This window comes from Xyrauchen texanus, chromosome 11 (assembly GCF_025860055.1).
Source record: "Xyrauchen texanus isolate HMW12.3.18 chromosome 11, RBS_HiC_50CHRs, whole genome shotgun sequence".
NCBI classification, from domain to species: domain Eukaryota; kingdom Metazoa; phylum Chordata; class Actinopteri; order Cypriniformes; family Catostomidae; genus Xyrauchen; species Xyrauchen texanus.
The window spans coordinates 6,776,965-6,798,120 of NC_068286.1; the positions used below are offsets into that span (position 1 = coordinate 6,776,965).

The following is a 21,156-nucleotide window of genomic DNA, read 5'->3' on the forward strand; positions in this document are numbered from 1 at the left end:
TATTTAATGTAGAAAAGGTTGAGATAATTTAAACAATCACTAAAGTAAACTTTTATGCCATATAAGTCAGTGCAATTTAACTTTTTAAACAGTGAGCACATACAGCACAATGTCACGTTTGGTCATTAAGTTAGAAGCATGCAGGCTTTTGAGCATGCTCATTTTGATCACATATTTGTGACAGAATAATTCCCCCAATAGTCTGTTTGTTTAACCACCTGAGATCCGAGCGCATCTGCTGTGCACATTTTTTGTATGTAATAATTAGCCCCTAATAACCATGCAAAATAAATAAATTAGAGCAAATCGTTTTCCTAAAAACGTATGTACTCATAAGTGGACAGCGGGTTGAAGTTGTGATATTTTAAATAATACCAAACTAAAGTTGTTTTTTTATCGAATTGTTCATTACGCTTACAGAAGTGTTGGTTATTGATGTTTTTAAGACATTACAGACAATACAGATCATTTTCTGTAAAGCTGCTTTGGAATAATGTGTGTTGGGAAAAGCACAAATACTCTACAAATTAATTTTATGTTGCAATATTATTTTCTACTTTGGCAACAAAATCTCAATGTTCTCACATTGCTCTATCAAACAAACACGTGATAGCCAGTACTGAAGTATTTTACCAATCAGATGTTATCATAATTAATTCTGATACAAGTAATGGCCGGCGTTGTCCAATCACTGCCAATGATGTTAAAATGAAAATATATATTATAAATTCAGAATCTATGTACGGATTACAATTGTCCCAAGTCTCCAATCATCATTTGCAGCCTGTAACATTTGGTTGGTTGGTTGAAGTGAATGCACTTGTTTGCATAGAAAAGATATAGGATGCTCCCTTGCTCCCTATTTAGTGAATGACTTAACCTGCTGTCTGTACGAAATGCTCAATTTTTTTTATGTTGACTCCATATAAAGCTTTTGAAAGCAACATTTTTCATCTTTTGGTTGAACCCATTCATTCTCAATGTGATAATGCACAGCAAATATAAAAATCCCATAGTGTGTGTAAGTAGTCATAGTGTTTACCAGTGTGCCGTTTCATGATAAATCGCTCAAATTTTCAAAATGCCACGTCGGATGAAAGTAGAGCCATGTTGTTTTGTCACATGACTCTGGGCTGTCATCAAAGGGTTAAATGTTTGAGGCAAACTCTTTAGACTTTTGAGTGTTCTGAACTGAGATCAGTCGGTTTAAATGAGATTAAATTATGCATAGATTATAGCAAAGACAAAACACACCGTCCACGCTGCAGATGTGGGGTCGCACAAGGTTTAGTGTTCGCTTTGATAAAGTTTCTTTATTTATGAAGTTAAAGTAACTTCTAAACATTTTAAGTTATTGTTACCTACACCACTTATTAAGTTGGACCAACTACAACTTGGTACCTTGGTCAGGCTGACATGTGATCTTATACAGAAATGTAGATCTGCTTAATAAAGAATATCTTTTTATATCAAGTTCATTGAAAATGATGGTCAGCTGTACTTAAAAAAGGCAAGTTTATTGAACTTAGATTAAACATATTGTGTTGAGTTCATGGAACTTAAAATCCAACTTGAATTGTTAAATTGGTACAACTAATTGTCCTGCAGTTCAGTTAACTCATTAAATGCTTTGCAGCTGCTTGCTTTACTTTTTTAAGTTTACTCAACTTTTTATTTTTTTACGGTGAAGTTGCTTTGGATAAAAGTGTTTGTCAAAAACATACATGTGGAAAAGGCTCTAATATATTGAACTGCATGATGCTTGTGATAAAATGCACAGTAGCCAAGAGAACAATATAGTGTAGATTTTGCAATGTTATAAGCATTAATGAAAGAGAAATAATGCTGAGCTTGAGCATTAAGAGAGAGGTCAGAGAAAGGGCACAAAGGTTGGCATTGCCACATTGGAGGGCACAAATCCAAAACCTCTTCACACACACAAATCTCCTTTTCTCAAGGCTGTTTCCTATCACATTTATAGCCATTAATCTACAAAATAGTATAAAGTGAATAAAAACAACTTTGCTTCAAGCACACAAACACACACACACACACACACACACACACACACACACACACACACACAATTCTTTGTTAAGCAGACCAATGGTAGGGTTGCGGTTACAGCAACTAGGGCTTCCATTAAAACACACATAAGAGAACCATATGCAAGTGATACAGTTCAGTGTGTGTGGTTTTAACCCATCGCAAACATGCACGCACATACAATCACTTTATACAGTTAATATTTTATGTAGATAATTCCAGCAGCTGCTTCCCACATAAACTCTTCATTCCTCTCAACATTCACCACCATATGAACATATAAATACAGCATATGAGATTAGAAATAGGCTTTGAGATTTATGGCGCAATCGTGCCTGCTGTTCCCTTGTGAAAGGTTCGGCTTTTTGCTGATGCAACACAGGCTATGAAACCTGGACAAAATGGATGAATGACGGGTATTATAGATTACATCTCTGCTCTATCAGAGTTTGATAGTTTGCTCATCTGATTCCAACTCAGCTTATCTGAATCTGAAGTCCAACTCAGTCTGGCCTGGCAGCACATTAATGACATCAGTCATGAGAAAGAAATCAAAGTTCGGTTTCTCACATTATTATCTGTCAATTTATAGAATGAAGGAAGCAAATCAAATTAAACAACTAAGACAATACGATGGAAGATGCTCATACCCTGTAGGATTCAGGCACTAGGAAACACTCGGAGATGCCCGGGGCTCGGTGGGGACCTTCATGCAGCAGATACGACTCTGTGGCCTGTTACCCAACACAAAAGATGATAGAACAAATTTAGTCGGGTCATACAGTCAGTGAAAAAACGTAACATGCAACCATAGTGATTCTTATAAAAGAATTTGGCAATGCAAAAAAGCATTTGGCACAGAAATATTTTGTAAGTATGACATTTTAGTGCCATGAAGGAATGTTTTGGATTCAAGTCAAGATCATTTTTGACTCACCTCTCTTTTATTTAAAATACATAAGTGTTAACATGATTTAGGCATTATAAAATCAGGGAATTACCTCAATTATGGCATTTACCAGATTATAGGGTTTACCGGCGGTATGTCGTTGGGACTTAGAAGATATAATATTGATATATTTTTCCAAAGATAAGGTTATTAAGTGATTTAATCACACTAAAATCATGTTAACACATATAAAGTGCTATTGGTGGAAATAAACACTATGCCACAGAAGCTGAAAATTAAGCTTAACCTGTATTGAACCTGGAATCCTTTAATGGGATGGTGTAATTTTGTTTCTTTTGTGTTCAGTTTCTAAATAGACCAAATACTCATGTTTGTATGTCATACAAACATTCTAACAGACAGCACAATTAAATCTCTAACATGAGCTTGAATTTATTTACTAAGCATTTCAACAACAATAATAATACAAATATATACAAATGATCACAATTTGTAGTATAAATTTAGTATACACTTCCAATACATGCAGCCTCCCGATCAGACTATTAAAATGTGATGGAACACATCAAATGAGAAAGAAAGAAAGAAAGAAAGAAAGAAAGAAAGAAAGAAAGAAAGAAAGAAAGAAAGAAAGAAAGAAAGAAAGAAAGAAAGAAAGAAAGAAAGAACCGCTTGGAGGGGTTAAACTCAAAATGTACTTGAACACAGGAACCACACCAGGTATTCAGCGAGCCAACCAGGACCTCATTCGACAACTATCCACCATCTACACACACTAATAATGTTCAAATATGTGCAATAAACTTTAACCACACATACACGTTTGTGTGCATAAATACATATATCAGCATTCATTCCAGCACATATGCACACACAGTTAGCTCATAATAAGTCCCAGGCATTGGCACTAGTCTCATGCAGTGGTGAATAACAAAGCCTATTCATATCCACTCAGTGAAACTTTAGCTTTCACAATTTTCCCTCAAATTTATAGGGGTCTTAGCTACAGTGTGCTAAAATCTTATTCTCTCATTAAAACATCCATTTTCATAATTAAAGAGAACAATAAAAAAAAAAACATGTTACTCAGTGGTAAGTTTGTGGCTCTCGTTGTTCTAAGAACTGAGAGCTGAAGTGTGAAAACCCTTTGTGGATAAAGATGCGGGAATGGGGTTTCGATCGGGTAAACACATTTTATTACGCTGTGTATTGTAAGGTGAGTTCTTAGACTTGTGGGGGGACAAGGAACATTTTGGGGCCAATGCCCCCAACCTCCCCATTAAAGTTCTGAATGATCTCTGAACCCTGTTTTATGTGGGATTTCCTTATTAAATTATTATTGGAATTGGAATATTGGAATATGCTTTATCGTCCCCATGGGGAAATTCGGTTTGGATTCAATATTTGCTACTTCCAAGACACCCGCTAGATCATCCATCCATACAGTGCCAACACAAAATACACACAATGTAAACACCCAGTACACATAACTAATCCTCAACAATTATGTATGGATTGGATTACTCAACTTCTTACTTTTGTTTAGTTTCAGGGTATTGATTACCTTCCCTTTTGTGCCATGACTTCAGCTAACCAGATTTTACTATCTACAAACTAGAAAATAGAAAGTAAAAATGCTCCACTGACTCATTCATTTTCACTTTATTTACTGTCATTTATATCCTCATTATATCCCTAAGATAAACCACTAAATTAAACTCGTCAACTCGACCGCATCGACCAGCTGAGCAAACTCAATGAGCATGTTTAACACTGTTGAGATCATTCGTTCATTTGTCCTGTCCACAGATGGAGAACAGAAGCCTACGTTGGCGCCTGGAGGAACTCTATGAGTCTCACTATTATCCTTGTTTTGAGAGGAGAAACCTTCAACCCCATCTTCCCCTCCAAAAAGCTGCCATTTTTCTGCAGCAAGCTATTAATTATATATGGGCTGTATGCATACGGAGCATATGCAGGGTCCATATGGCCAGCCCTCAGCCAGAATCTCAAGCCTCTTCTTAATTAACATTTTAGAAGCAAAGCGGACAGAAAAGAGGGACATTTCAAAGTGGCTCTGGGAGCCGCTGACCATGGAGTCAATGGAGATGTATGTAAATGTGTTAATTACGACAAGTTTCGTTGGTCTCACTGATAACTAGCGCTCTTTGTTTGAAATGTGTAATTGGTGGGAATAGCGGCATCAGATGAGGGGGGTTCCCTCCATACGTCCTTGGGAGATGGGGAGAGAGCGAGCAGAGAGAGAGAGAGAGAGAGAGAGAGAGAGGTGTATATAGGTTGGAGCATATGGCAATATGTTTGTGGTTTAGTGGAATGCTTAAGTGGTTGAATTCCTGAAATCCTGAAGTCTCTTACACACACACACACACACTTTGTGGTCTGAATTTTAAAAGCGAAGTGTATAACTCTGCAGCAAACAGAACTGCAAATAAAGTTAAATTAAGTCGCCCCGTTTGCCATTGCTCAACAAACAGGTAATCCCACCCCAAACTCACACCATTGGTTGAGCCAATTGGTTGACGTCTGACCCAGTCGAGATGCTCAAACATATAGATCGCAATATATACATCCTACCATTTTACAGAAAATCCCCACTCACAAACACACACGCACCTGGCCGTCCACCACACATTCAAAAACCAGCTGGCCCGAGAACAATCAGCACAGGTTCTGATTTTTCCTTTTTTCCCCCAGTTTTCTTTGTCTTTTTGTCCAAACAACACAGCTATTACTATTAGCGCCATTGTTTTTTATCATTACTAGCTGGCAATACTAAGCCAAATCAGCCAGCATATAAACATGTCCTCTATGACAACCGCATCAAAGAGAGAGAGTGAAAAATGGGGGGACGTAGAAGGAATGAGAGAACGAATGCTATATAAAAGGATGAAGCGTCCTTCCTCTGTGTGTCTGCCAGTAGCACCTCATGGAGAACTGTTGGAAAAATGTGATTTTTCACACCAGCATTTCAGAGGCAATAACAGAAGGAGAAATAGACTGATAGAAAGAGAGAATCTGGAATGGACGTGAGGCCGCTAATTATTGAATCTCTGTTTGGAGATTTGACATGAGTTTTCGGGTCAATGCCAAGTTTGCATCAAACACCTCTGAGCTCCACTTTCACGGCTTGCATTCTGTGTAACGTGCTTGTAAGAACCTCCCCACTGCATGCAAGTTGTCCAGGTGCATCTATTTATGCACTTATTCACTGCATGAGTTTGCATTTGTTTCCACATGCATACACATGAGCATTTGTGTTCAAGTTTTTTCCACATGTGCAGGTGTGCACCAGTGTTTCAGTGTTCGCACATGTTCATCACATGATAAAAGTGCATGTAGTTGGCTTTGCATTATGACATCTCATGTGCCAACGCAGATGCCACAAACACAAAACGTCCTCCCATGAGAAGTTTACACCCAGAAACAAGTTCATGCAGCAGTCCACCAATCACTGCAGGGCACTGCATCCATGGCAACCCTGGCATTGTGACAACCAGTCAATCTAGAAAAGACTGTTCTGGAATGCACAGCCAGTTCTGCTGAACTGAGCTGAGTCTCCATAACTAAGTCAAATGAGATTTCGAGCAGATTTGCAAAATGCATTTCCCCGCTAATTTCGGTGCCAGCGGAGAACGTGAAACTTCCTTTCACACAGTCCAGGTTCTTTAATCTGCCTTGACTGCTTGACCTCGCTCAATGAGCACAGTTTTGCATTTCTTTTATTGGGGTGGATCTCACAGGTGTGCTTGACTTAAGAGGATGTTCGTCAATTCAAAAAAGATTTGACATGATGGAAAAAATGCTTGCTGCAGGCAAAAGTGGCGTTTCATATTCAGATCCAACTGCTCGGCCTGCAAAGGCCTGTCAATCTCACTTCTAATGACTTACTTGAAGAACAATACTCCCTATCTAAACAGCTCAATTTGCATGCAATCCAAATATTTACACAGACACAATTATTAGCTCATATAAATCCTAAAAACCAATAACAAACTGGAACTAAAGCTGTTCCTCTGAACACACACTGGTCACAGTCTGACATCTGACCTCATCAAGTGAGTCAACATAGGAGGTTTTAAGAAAAGAGAACACAATTACTGCCTTCTGTATTGAAGTACGCTTGCTCCATGTGTAATAACACATGTTATAATGTGTTAATACACATGAATAGCTCAGTTAATCCAGTGAGGCTGTATCAGCAAAGGCAAGATGCCAGTTTCTTAAAGAAATATTCTGTGTTCAATACAAGTTGAGCTCAATCAACAGCATTTGTGGCATAATGTTGATTACCACAAAAAATGTATTTCGACTCGAGCTAAAAATCGAGGTTGCGTGGAAGTGAAAGGGGTCAATCTGTAAACCTTAAAATACACACCGTTTCAAAAGTATAGCCACAAGATGTAATCAATATGTGTGTTAACACGGGGAAAACACACACACACACACACACTTACTAACCTTTCAGGTGTAAAGTCATATCTAGTTTTACAACTTTGTTGCCATGACGACACGGCATAAGCTTATAATGAGTGTAAAATATCCATTTAAACAACTTTACAGCTCAAATAATTCACAAAATAATACAAATTCACTAACAGTTAAAAAATCATCTTATTAAGTTGAAACAAATATTTTTGTTGATTTTGCTTCCCTTGTTGTTGTTACAACAAATCTTTTGTTGACTGGGCTAGAAAAATCCTTTGAATCAACTTAATTAAATGCATTATGTTGACCTTTTTTTAAAGGTTGTCTCTTTTTTAAGGGTAAGTTAATTGAACATTAGTATTAGTTTTATTTATTTATTTTTATCTTGAGTTTACTAACAATTTGAAGGCGGCAGCATAACTTTTTGTTTTTTAAGTTGTCTCAAAAAATAGTGTTTTTGTTTTACAGTTCAGTTTTAAATGAAGTGCTTATATAAAACTATAAGCTTCACATTTCTGCCTTGAAACCATCAAATGTTTCCCCCATTCACTTCCATTGTAAGTGCTTCACTGGAACTTTTCTTTAATGTTTTAAAATATATATATTATTTTAGTACAAATTATTTTGTGTATCAATCAACATTATGCCACAAATGCTGTTGATTGAGCTCAACTTGTATTGAACCCGAAATATTCCTTCAAGCATTTATATACAAAACATCTGGTCCATGGCACATCTGTCTGTACTGTAATGTGAATAATACAAAAAGAACTCTGATTCAGGATCAGTACCATAATTTGTCCAACTTTGCTGCCCATTTGCCGTTTGTCCAAAGCTGCCTATTGTCAGTGTGCCGGCCAACACACTAAAGCACCGGCGGGACTCTCCGCTCGGACCCGCATCCTCTCTCAGAGAGTTCATAGACTCTCACACGTGTATTACATTTATATTAAAGTTGTTAAAACCTTCTGCTACAGTCAAAACTCGCATTCCAAGTCTTCATAATTAATAAAGGATATTTTTCCCATTCTAAATAGGACATATGAGTGGTCTGGATATAAATGCGGATAGACGCATCGTCTGGAGAGGTTTCATTGCAGCCTGTTTACTGCTTTTGTAAAGATGCAATTTTGACATCCCAGTAGACCCTAAAATTATTACCAAAACAAGACATTGCACGCAGGGTTATGACGAAATTAAATGAACTATTACAGTAGCTGAAATTAAGATTAAAGTAGTGGGATATTTTTCTTAAGGACTACAGTGTGTCACCCTTATAGTATCTGGAGAATAAATAATAATAATAATAATAATAATAATAATAATAATAATAAAACCTAATTGAAATATAATCGATTATTTGTTCTTGATTTTCCAAGTCTCTTTCCAAGCAGCTGCAAAACAATATTATTATTATAATAAATATGAAATGCATGTTATAACATAAAAACAGTATAATTGCACCTATGAACGTTGATGCTGGTTAAATTGTGCTTTTTATTTACTAAATATTTCTGCCTTGACATTTGCAATCTGCTGGCTAAGACGTGTGCAAACAGTGGGGAAGATGTTGATTCACATAACACGTACCATTGTAGTTCAGGGGGATTTGCCAGCTCTCCTCAAAGACCCATTTTTCTTTAAAACCTTCAACGTCCAAAAAAAAAAAAAAAAACGTGGAGAGGGAGCGGGTGCAACACTCGGTGATACCGGAAGCGAAACAAAAACTCAACAAGTCGAGATTGTTCTGTCTTTAAAAGTAATGCGTTCTCCGCCACTGAACGGGACGACTAATTTAAACTCTTTCAAATAATATTGGTGCCGCTGTCATCGGCCTCTCTCCGACGGAGCCTCGCGAAAGCAGCCGCTGATCGGGGAACTGACGTGCGTAAAAGTCTCCGCTGCGGTCGGTGCACGCAGAGCTGCTTGCACGAAATGAAGAGCGAGTGTGAACGTGAGTGAATGTTTATGTCCTAATGTATATTCCCGGTCGTCTTGGGCGAAGACTGCATCTCCCTCTTTCGATCCTGCGACTGTCCGACTCGATGCACCATAACGGGACCCCCGTCGGTCTCGCAAGTCGCAACACACCTCCTCCGTCTCAGATGAAAGCGAGAGGCGTCCTTAAATGCCGTCGCAGTCAGTCACCAACACGAGTCGCGCACATTGCGACAGTGTAATCCGCAGACGCACCGAAGGGACCCGCCAAGTTGGCTGAAGCTTAATGACGCCGCATTTAAAAACACGGCAGAGTAAAGTGTTCCCTTCGCGATTTTACCCTGTGAGTAAATAGGCAATCGGTTGTCGCCTCAGTCGACCCGAGGCTGCAGTGGGGTAGCGGGTCGGGGAGGCGTTGAGCTGGTAAATTATTGATGGATGTAGCAACTGGCAGTGTGTTGCGCTCCGCGGCCGGTCGGAGTGGCAGCTGCAGCTTTGGGGCAATGGCATTAGAAGGACTCTGGGAAAATCATGGACGACGCCGATTACTGAACACCCAGACAGCCAGACTGTACACGCACAGCCGATGTTAGACGGCTAAAAAAGAGAAACAAAAAGTGCAAGAAGTTGCCTATGCATAAATGAGGTTTAGCGCGCGTGCAACACTGATAATAAGTGCTTCGGAAAAAACTGTTGCACGTTGTGTTGAACTTCATACACAGCACATGTTGCGAAATATGCAAGGCAGTCGAATCAGAAACAGGTGGGAAGGTTGCTATCTCGTTAGGCGTTGCCACAAGGCATGATCCCGTTCAGCCGGTACCCCGCTGTGTGCCGGTGTCTCGTGCCATCCTTCAGATTCTGTTACTGCCGAAACGCAACAAACAAGCACCAACAGCGCATCAATAATGTAAAAGTGCTGTGAAACAGTATAGCGTCACCATAACCTTCCAAAAGGTGCAGAAGCGCATGCTTTATTTATTCATGTATTTATTTAATACGATTTGATTTTTGTTGCATGAACTGACGCGGGAAGGATTGCATAAGATTAGGCCCCAAAGTACTAAAGTGACTGCCTTAACTCTTTCTCTTGACCATAGATGGCACTAAATCTCATCTCTGCACTTCTTAATCTTGATATTTCATCTGAATATCAACACTGGGGAGATTTATTCATGTGGAGTGAAAATGTGGAGTAAGATTTGGGCAGAAGGATGTTTCTGGTGTCATTATTATTCAATTGAATTATGATTATCTTATGGGGTTATTGTTAAGTACTTCCATGCATTAGATGTGCATTTCAAACATCTTCTCTCTAGTCCTTATAAGATAATAGTGGAATTCAATCTATATTCAGTTTTGCTATTATGACATGCCTTCAATTAAAAATATGGGTGTCTTTGTATGTATATATTCATAGGCCTGTCAATCAATTATTCAACTAAATTGTCAAAATAAAGAATTACATAATATATTAGATTTTATATATTTACTTTACATTTCAAAAATACATGACTAAGAGTGATGTCAGATATATTTTGTACATTCTGTAAAAATTGGATGACACCTGGGATGACACATGTTTACCCTGGGAGGTCATCTACACCTATAGTGGGGTAAGATGGCCCCTTTTCATAATTTTGAATGTGATGTGCTATGACATCAAAATTAGCAAATGTTCCTATTTATTTCCCTTGATAATATGTTGGATGATACATCATCATCATCGTCATCATCCTGTACATGCTAAAAGTGGTTTATCTATACATTCAATACATTAAAAGTAAATGAGCATTGTTCTTGGGGGCGTCTTACCTCATCTTCCCCTGTTTATTGTCTTCACCTTTAGACCTCCTCATAACACAAAAGAGAGATAGATATAAAAAAGATATTTACACATTTTTAATGATAGATGTTTTGTAACAGTTGAGTTTAAAGCACTCCTCAAGTGTTACCGTTTAAACACTTTTTTAAACACAAATTTAAATGTTCGAATTAATTCTTAAATGGAATGATTTAATATATTAACATGGAAACTTTAAATGGAATGATTTTGGACCAATAATCGGATACAGAGAAAATGTAGTATTAGGCCTATAAATCTTAACATAAAATATCGCCATATTGGTCCAATTTTATATCGTTTTTAAGTATTATTTTAAACGTGTTTATTTAATTAAATACAATATAATTATTGTATAATAATTGACAAGGGTCACAGAAACAAAATCTCTTCTTCTAGGAGAGGCACCGACTTAAGGATTTGTGTATATTTGTACAATAATTATTTTTTTTATTATTTACGTTTTTATAGAAAAAAATATATATATAAATAAATAAATAAAAAATAAATAAATAACTTTATGGTCTATAAAATTATAGCTTCTCAGTTACAGGTGTTTGTTTCTGTTATGGGCCATAAATGATATATGTTTTACTGTTATCTGTAATCTATACGATGAGCAATATATAAAAATAATTTAAAACATTAAAATTATGACAGCAATAAAACATCAATACTACTACTACTAATAATAATAATATGTAAATATGCGTCTTGCACATTTGAATGGTGGCAAATTATTTTATCCCCTTTTCTTTTGTATGAAAAACACAACAGCTTGCTCTTCTTCACAAGGTGCGTCTCTTGGCCATTGCTTATGTTATTCGTTAATAGTCTGTCAGGATTTAAATAATTAAAACGAAACGAAACGAAACGGGTAATTAGCAAAAAATCAACTGATGAAATCAATGATGCTGATTAAAATCTGAGGAATACCGAGGATCTTTAAAATAATCTACACTATTTCCTGACCTATTTCACAATGAAATGTCCTCATATTTAACAGCAAATCATCTCATTTAAAAAAGTTGAATGAAACAAAAACACAAGTGCTCCTCGTTTTATTTTCATATTTTAAAGAAACGTCAAAATTGTAGTCTAGACTTTTTCAGACAACACAAAAATAAACAAGTGGGTGTTTTGTTTTAAATATATGTTTTTTTTTATTTATTTAGAATTTTTTAAAAAGAAACATCGATGACTTAATTAATGTGTGGTTTTAATGAAATTAAGAACGAAACGTAAATAATTAGACAGCTTAAATTGGCATTACCTCATGAATTACACGCTAATTTAACTGTATTTGTTTGTTTTGATGAGGTCGTCGATTCTCATAATAATAATATTCTACATACATGCGCAATTAATGAAGCTTGCCAAACTGAATGCTGAATAAATGTTTAAAATTTACTATATTTTGAAATTAACGGGAATATATATAACAGATGCTCAAACAATGCTAAAATAGAAATAATACCTATTATTGTGAATTTATTTTGATAACTATTATTTAAATAAATCAGCGAAATAAACCCATAAGTTAAGTTTATAATTTACCAGCATTTTACGATATTGTATTTTACTGAAAAGTTTGCACCAGAAGACAACAGTCTCGCAGTGAATACAATACAGGTTAATACAATGACATGTGATCTGGGGAACTGAGTGCATCATCATACAAATAAAACAAACAATAAACAAACCTTTTCAACATTAATAGTAAGCCTGTATTTAATTGTAAAACATTTTTTTTTTTTTTTTATTTTTGCCATAATAAAATATGGTTATTGCTGTGATGTACTATCATAATTATCCCTTCACAATTTTTATCATATAAAATATCATACAAAATAATAATGTAAATAATAATTAGAATAAACTTAATATATTAAGATATATCACAATTCTCTGTTAAATAACTTACCCTTATTTATAACCTAAAATGACCCCATTTCTTCTGCAACCAGTCGAATCTCTTTGAAAACTGGCCAGCCCCCTTGTTTATAGGCCAGTAATTCTGTTTTATGCATCAGGGTTTTATTATTATTATTATTATAATTATTATTATTATTATTATTATTATTATTATTATTATTATTATTATTATGTGGACGTAATACGAGGATAGGCCGTATGTACAATGAACAACCAATGCGTTTTCAAATACCAATAAGACAATTCAGGCTCTGTTTTGATCATCAAAAGTTGGATTTATTCTCTTGTAATCGACTTTTGTGAAACCGTTTAATGCCCGATGTGACCTGCGAACGACTGAATCAGAACTGCTCAGTTTCTGTGGGAAACATGTCCCATTTAGAAACAACAGTAAATTGCACTCTTAACGATCGAATGATTCATTCCAGGTCGACTTTGGAGCGAATTTGTTTTGCTGTTAATTGCCCTCACACAGCGAGAGCGCGCCTGGGACGGGTAAGGGTTCAGCATCACTGAGATCACGGTTTAAATTAATGGAAGTGTAGCGCTACCCTCACCAGGACCTCTTAATGTGCCCGCACTGCAGCTTAGGCTGCACCATGCTGTTTAAGTACCTGGCATGAGACAAGACATTAACTGTAGTAAGTTACAGTGAGATGGGTCTCTGGGCATGTGGGGCTGCTGTAGGAATTGCAGTAATTGTTTTTTATTTTTTAGAAATAATTAAAAAAACAATAATTTCATATTGAAATCATTCAATATAAAAAACATGCATTACCAAAAACAGAAATAAACATATACAAATAATTATTCAATGTTATATATTAATATACACTGATCAGCCACAACATTAAAAACACCTGCCTAATATTGTGTAGGTCCCCTTCGTTCAGCAGTTGCCGAAATACTCAAACCAGCCCATCTGGCACCAACAATCATGCCATGTCCAAGTCACTGAGATCACATTTTGTGCCCATTGTTATGGTTGATGTGAACATTAACTGAAGCTCCTGACCCGTATCAGAATGATTTTATGCACAGCACTGCTGCCGCTGGATTTATAATCTGGCATACCGGGCTTTTTCCCGGTGGGCCGATGCACTTTGGGGCCGATCAGGGGCGGAATGGCCATCGGGAGAACCAAGCGGCTGGTGGATCGGCCACGAAACGTGCTGAATGGGGCGCGATAAGCTAAAATGAGCTGTTGCTTTATGCAGAACGGACCACAAAACTGGGGGCCGCGATATGTAGAAAAAGGACAGGCAGCTTAAGTTGTGGGCCAGTTGCCATGTAAAATCCCAGGCCAATTTCTCTTCCCAGTCTAGCCCTGGCTGCCACACGATTGGCTGATTAGATAATGACATGGATGATTGTTGGTGCCAGATGGGCTAGTTTGAGTATTTCTGAAACATGCTATTCTGAGAAGCGGGTTGGTGCAGTTTTGGCAGCATGAGGGGGACCAACACAAAATTAGGCAGGTGCTTTTAATGTCATGGCTGATCTGTGTATATATATATATATATATATATATATATATATATATATATATATATATATATATATATATATATATATTAAATATTTATATTAAATACTTTACAAATATGACCTAAACAGACATAAAAAAAAAGAAAAAACATAATTATTTAGTTTAATAAAGAATAAAATAATAATTCTGTACTAAATATTGTTGTTTTAGACTTTTTATTGATTTATTTATTTCAATAAACCATGTCCATGTCCCTATTTAACCCAGAGACAACACAAAAATAAGACACCACAAGTAATGACTGTAAAATGACTGCATGACCTCAGCTGCTGGCTCCTGATGTGTGATAATACACGTAACAAACTTTTATGAGAGATAAAGAAAAACTGCAATATGAGCCTCCTCTCTTGTCTTAATCTGCCTCTGTAAATGTAGTTGTGAACTATAAAACATTCACTTCTTTCCTCCTCCTCTTTTCTTGGTATTCAGTAACGGTCATCTGCTGCTCACATTTAGGAGAATTGGAAGAAGAGAGGGTGAGCCAGAAAACAAATTAAAACACAGTTACTCCTAAGCAACAAAGTGGCAAGAATGCAAGTCTTGGCTTAGACTGCTGCTCTTTACATTTCTTCACCCAAAAGAGGACATTTTCAGAGAGTGCAAAAGGATTTAAGACATCTCTGACTCAAATTATTTATTAATTAACTGCAGGATATTCAGTTGCATCCTGTTATGCACGTGAACAGAGTATTTAGGCCATCATTTATATATATATATATATATCATTTTACAGAGTCATTTTACGTTTTGTCACAGTAAACTTTTAAGAAAAGGTTAGTTTTGCCTTAGTTTGACTTTCATCACCTCAAGTGACTACCAGCACTTTGCGTCTGTGTGTGGTAATTTTGGCGAAGGGTGTGGTGATGATGAGCTCTACGTTTATCTCCACTTGCCACCACAGGCCTTGTGGTCTGATAACTGTAGAGCTGCCTGGCAGCCCACAAGCTCCTGCAGAGCCACAGACCACAGCAAAGGAGCTTCAGTGCGGATAACGCATCTTTCTGCGAAACTCTGGTCCGTAACAATCTGAGACAAAGTGGTTTTGATGTATGTGACTAGAGTCTAGAGACTAGAGTGATTGTCGTTTGGTCAAACATCACTGTGGATTGAGATATATACCACCCCTCTTTTTACTCTGATAACCTCTCTCTCTTTTAAAGGTGAAGTGTGTCATTTCCATGCCAGTGGCGCCTGCAGCTGTAAAGCCAAACGCATTGTGTGGACCATGAGCAAATATCCTAATGTCACATGTTCTTCAGCAGATGCGCTAACTCATGACTTTTATTCTGAAAAAAAAAGATCTTCCACTATCGTCTGTTTTACTCAGTTCTCTCATGTTCATATTACTCAAAAAATGCATGTAACCAAGAGTTGATTGAACTAAAACGTGTATTGTCAACTTTACTTAATCTGTTTGCATTGGGACAACATGAAAATCTTGTTTGGTTAACTGAAACTGGGCAGAGGATTTCTAGTTCCAGCATGCTTTGCATGGGACTTGAAAGGGAGAGTAAATATTAAAATGAATTGTTACTTCATGGGTCTGTGTGCAAAATGAATGACTTGTTAGTGTTTAATGTTTTGTTTTATTGAGATTTAGAATATTTAATGTTCTATCATGAAGACTCGCAGACTTGAGTGAATTTTAAGATGACATTTATTTGATGAATATAAAACAGAAAAGTAATGTCTCTCTTTGGCGTAGGCCCCGTCTGACGGTCCGAAGAAGTCGTACTCTTAACCGTCATATCCTGCCGGAGATAGGAGGAAGGGGCGAGGAGCCTACCCCCGTGCAGGACGGGGCTCAACAGGTGGTGGTGGAGTGGTGGAGGTTGCCGTGTTAGCACACTGAAACAGCAATGTGATAGATTGTGAGCAGACTTATAAAGCAACGGCTTACATGTGATTGGCTGGGAATTACCCCGCTAATGTTGCGATGATGTACAGCTGCTAGTCTTCCCGCTAGAACCACGCTGCGCTTATATTTACGTTGTAGTTTTGGGGGTTGCCATCATGCTAAAACACACCAACCAATCCCAACCCATCACTATCAATATATGACACTAAGGACAATTCTATTTATGTGGATTTAATTCAGGTCAAAGTCAGAGAAGGCTTGCTTTTGGACTGCGTTTATGAAATCCAATTGGACCAACACATGGGGTTGATCAATAAAATGCCAGCTGTGGGTTGCAAATCTTTGCTTTGATTGATTGATGACAATAAGTCCTCATAGTATCCTACTCAGTTGGCCCTTGTTACCTGGTTTCTGGATGCATATGCAGGGCAAGAGGTCAGAGTCCTGGGTAGATGCCACCTTTCCGGTCATTGTAGAACAGAAGAGGGGGTTGGCTTTGGATCTTTGGGGTCTTTAGCAAGGTCGGTGCTCCAGCCTGGTGGCAGATGCAGGGGGGAGCTTGGCAAGCGAGACGGGGTAACTGGATGAGAGATGGCAACAATACTGTGGTCGAGATTTATGTAGATATAGCAAGGACTGTAGAAAGGCAGAGTATGTTATCTCTCTGACGGAGATTAGCAGAAACTTCATCCACATGTGTCCTGTTTTTTCACATTGGTTCTTCTGTTTTCCTTTCTGGACGCACATTGAGATTGACATTATATCTGGGTAAACAGTATAAATAACTATTAAAATGACAGAATTACTTAAGGGCACATAATGTAAACATGGCTGTTTTACTCTTGGGTGATGGTAGCTTGGAATTGTAGCACTTGATTTAAAACAGCGCAAATAAAATTTGTTGTACATGTTTTGACTCCTGACTGTGAGGCTTTTGTAAAGCTAAGCACTTTCCTTTGTTTTTGGATAACGTCCTGTTTAATTCAAGCCTGATGGATTCTGTGTTTTTCTCTTCTGTTTCAATCTGAGTCTACCACGCTGTCTTCACTCATTATTCATTCATTCTTTCACTCTCTTTCATTCTCAAGCTTCAACTGTTTTTCCATACGGTTTTCCATTTGACCTAATTTAAGTGATTCATTTAAATCATAATTAATTTCTGACAGGTGAAATACCTGTTGTGATCTATTGTTGTTACTTCATCATCATCACCAGCAGACGTGCTTGCCAAGTTCTAACTTCAGAAGTGCTGACAGACGCAGTGCAAAAGGAAAATAAATCTGTCAAGATCTCAAAATAGTCGGTTGCCATTTGAAGGAACACATTTTTTTCAAAGGTCAAATTGGCAGAAACTTTATTTTACTGCTGGTAATTTAAGTGTAGTAGCAGTTTTTAATCAACTTTTTACTTGTACATAAGGCTACAAAAGTATAATTTAAAGTCTTGCTCAATGTATTCATGATGCACATATTTAAAAGAATAATTTAAAAATGACATTTCTGCCTTCTTTCTTTCTTGGAAAACAAAAGGTGAATTTTTAAAGAAATTCCTGTCCACTCTTTTCCATTTAATTAAAGTCAAAGGGTGCTGTCAAGCTTCAAAATGACATCATTAAAGTGGTCCATACGACTCTGCGATCTCACAGTGAAATCAGAAACAGTAGGTTGGACTTTTCTTTAGCTGAAATCGGTCTGTGCTTACCGAAATGCTAGACACTGCCCCCAGTGGACAAAACGGTAAGTATCGTTTGCTGTATGTGCAGGTGTGAGTGAAATGTCCACAGAGGGGCGCCAAAAGCGAGTGTACAGGATGTAATACAGCAAAAAATAATGCATATTTTATAAAGTGAACCCTCCAACCCAAATCCCAAAACTAAACCCAACCATCAGTGGAGTAAAAATGTAATGTAAGAGGGAAAGTAGTGCTATCAGCGTTAACACATTAACGCATACGATTATTTTAAATATAATTCAAAAATGTATTTAATATCATGATTAATGCACGGACATTAGACTCGTACATTAGATTCTGACATTTTATTCAGCCCTGTGTGAGTTCTGAAAACTGATTAGAGGGCGGTACCCTTGCGACGTGTCCAGCGAGGACATAACAGTCATATAAACACTACAAACAAACACACAATAGTGACTCCGTGCCGGAGAAAGGACTTCTTATAAAACAAATGTTGATGGGACTTGTGACAAAAGTTCTTCGCGTCTTTTTGTAAGTCAGCATTTTACCACACAAGCATGTCAATTCTTACAAGCCTGCTGCGCAGCTTGTGCTCCCGTGGAGGGTCTGTTGATGCTCTACTCAAATTTAACATAATTGCAACTTTGTACCCATTGCCACGAGCTTCTGAAGCATCAGCTAATGATTACCAGACAATTCTGATTATTATATTTCCATCGGCAGTGCCAGTGCTAAAAGCAGAACAAGACTCACTTTTAATATGGAGTTCTATGTGATGCTTGATGCCTTGAAACAAATCATGTGCATTCAACATTCAAAGTGAAAAGACCTCATGAAGATAAATATTGTGTAGGATGAGGGTTTAAGAGATTTAATGTGCATTGTAATGAATAGTAGTTCTATCAATCAGTCAATATCCCACTTAGACTTTGGTAAATGTTTAATAATACTTGAATTTGTGCTATTTTAGTGAATTTATTCTTTGTGCTGTGGAGTAAAATGTAATGAATAATGAATATAAAAGTATTATTGTTAAATATTGTTTTGTTCAGTTGTGTTGTTCTTTCCAAAGAAGGAAATAAATGCATTTTGACAGGAAATAAGTATATTGTAAAGGTATTCAATGGAAACGAGGAGGCGAGAACCGGCTTTTCAATATAAATAATAGTTTTAATGATAAACTCAAAAGACCACATAAACACACATGACGGACATGTCCGTAAACGATCTTTCTCTCCCGCACGACACCCTGCAGTCGACCTTTATACCTCGGATGATTGATTAGCCTAATACGGGACCGGGTGCGTAGGATCACGACCCGACCCGCCCTCCGCCCTGCCACATATATATTGAGTAAAATGTCAAAACTTTTCAAATCTGAGATTCATCGCAATTAACCATGAAAAATCACGAGATTAATCACGATCAACTACGAAAAATCATGAGATTAATCATGATCAACTATGAAAAATCATGAGATTAATCATGATCAACTATGAAAAATCATGAGATTAATCATGATCAACTGTGAAAAATCATGAGATTAATCACGATCAACTGTGAAAAATCATGAGATTAATCATGATCAACTATGAAAAATCATGAGATTAATCACGATCAACTATGAAAAATCATGAGATTAATTGAGATCAACTACGAAAAATCATGAGATTAATCATGATCAACTATGAAAAATCATGAGATTAATCATGATCAACTATGAAAAATCATGAGATTAATCACGATCAAATATGAAAAATCATGAGATTAATCATGATCAACTATGAAAAATCATGAGATTAATCATGATCAACTATGAAAAATCATGAGATTAATCAAGATCAACTATGAAAAATCATGAGATTAATCATGATCAACTATGAAAAATCATGAGATTAATCACGATCAACTATGAAAAATCATGAGATTAATTGAGATCAACTACGAAAAATCATGAGATTAATCATGATCAACTATGAAAAATCATGAGATTAATCACGATCAACTACGAAAAATCATGAGATTAATCAAGATCAACTATGAAAAATCATGAGATTAATCACGATCAACTACGAAAAATCATGAGATTAATTGAGATCAACTACAAAAAATCATGAGATTAATCATGATCAACTATGAAAAATCATGAGATTAATCGTGATCAACTAAGAAAAATCATGAGATTAATCATGATCAACTATGAAAAATCATGAGATTAATCACGATCAACTATGAAAAATCATGAGATTAATCATGATCAACTATGAAAAATCATGAGATTAATCACGATCAACTACGAAAAATCATGAGATTAATCACGATCAACTATGAAAAATCATGAGATTAATTGAGATCAACTACAAAAAATCATGAGATTAATCGTGATCAACTACGAAAAATCATGAGATTAATCATGATCAACTACGAAAAATCATGAGATTAATCACGATCAACTATGAAAAATCATGAGATTAATCACGATCAACTATGAAAAATCATGAGATTAATCACGATCAACTATGAAAAATCATGAGATTAATCACGATCAAATATGAAAAATCATGAGATTAATCACGATCAACTATGAAAAATCATGAGATTAATCGTGATCAACTATGAAAAATCATGAGATTAATCGTGATCAACTATGAAAAATCATGAGATTAATTGAGATCAACTATGAAAAATCATGAGATTAATCACGATCAAGGTTGAGAGATTGCAATTTTACTAGTGCTCTTAGTACATAGATTTATTTATTCACGATTAATCTCTGATTTTTCATAGTGAATCATGATAAAAAAAAAATTATGTACTGACAGCACTAGTAAAATTGCAACCTCTGAACTGTGCTCATTATTGTTTATGTGAATATGATTACCTCTGTATCGTATTATGCTACGATAATATGCTCATGCCACATCCAAACACGCTGGAGC

The 21,156-nt window shown here is 36.5% G+C and overlaps 1 pseudogene; it reads right to left on the reverse strand.

Moving 5' to 3' along the window:
• LOC127651584 (nuclear factor 1 X-type-like) overlaps positions 1-10,195 on the reverse strand; it is a 117,507-nt pseudogene extending 107,312 nt beyond the window's left edge.
• Positions 10,196-21,156: the final 10,961 nt, after the last annotated feature.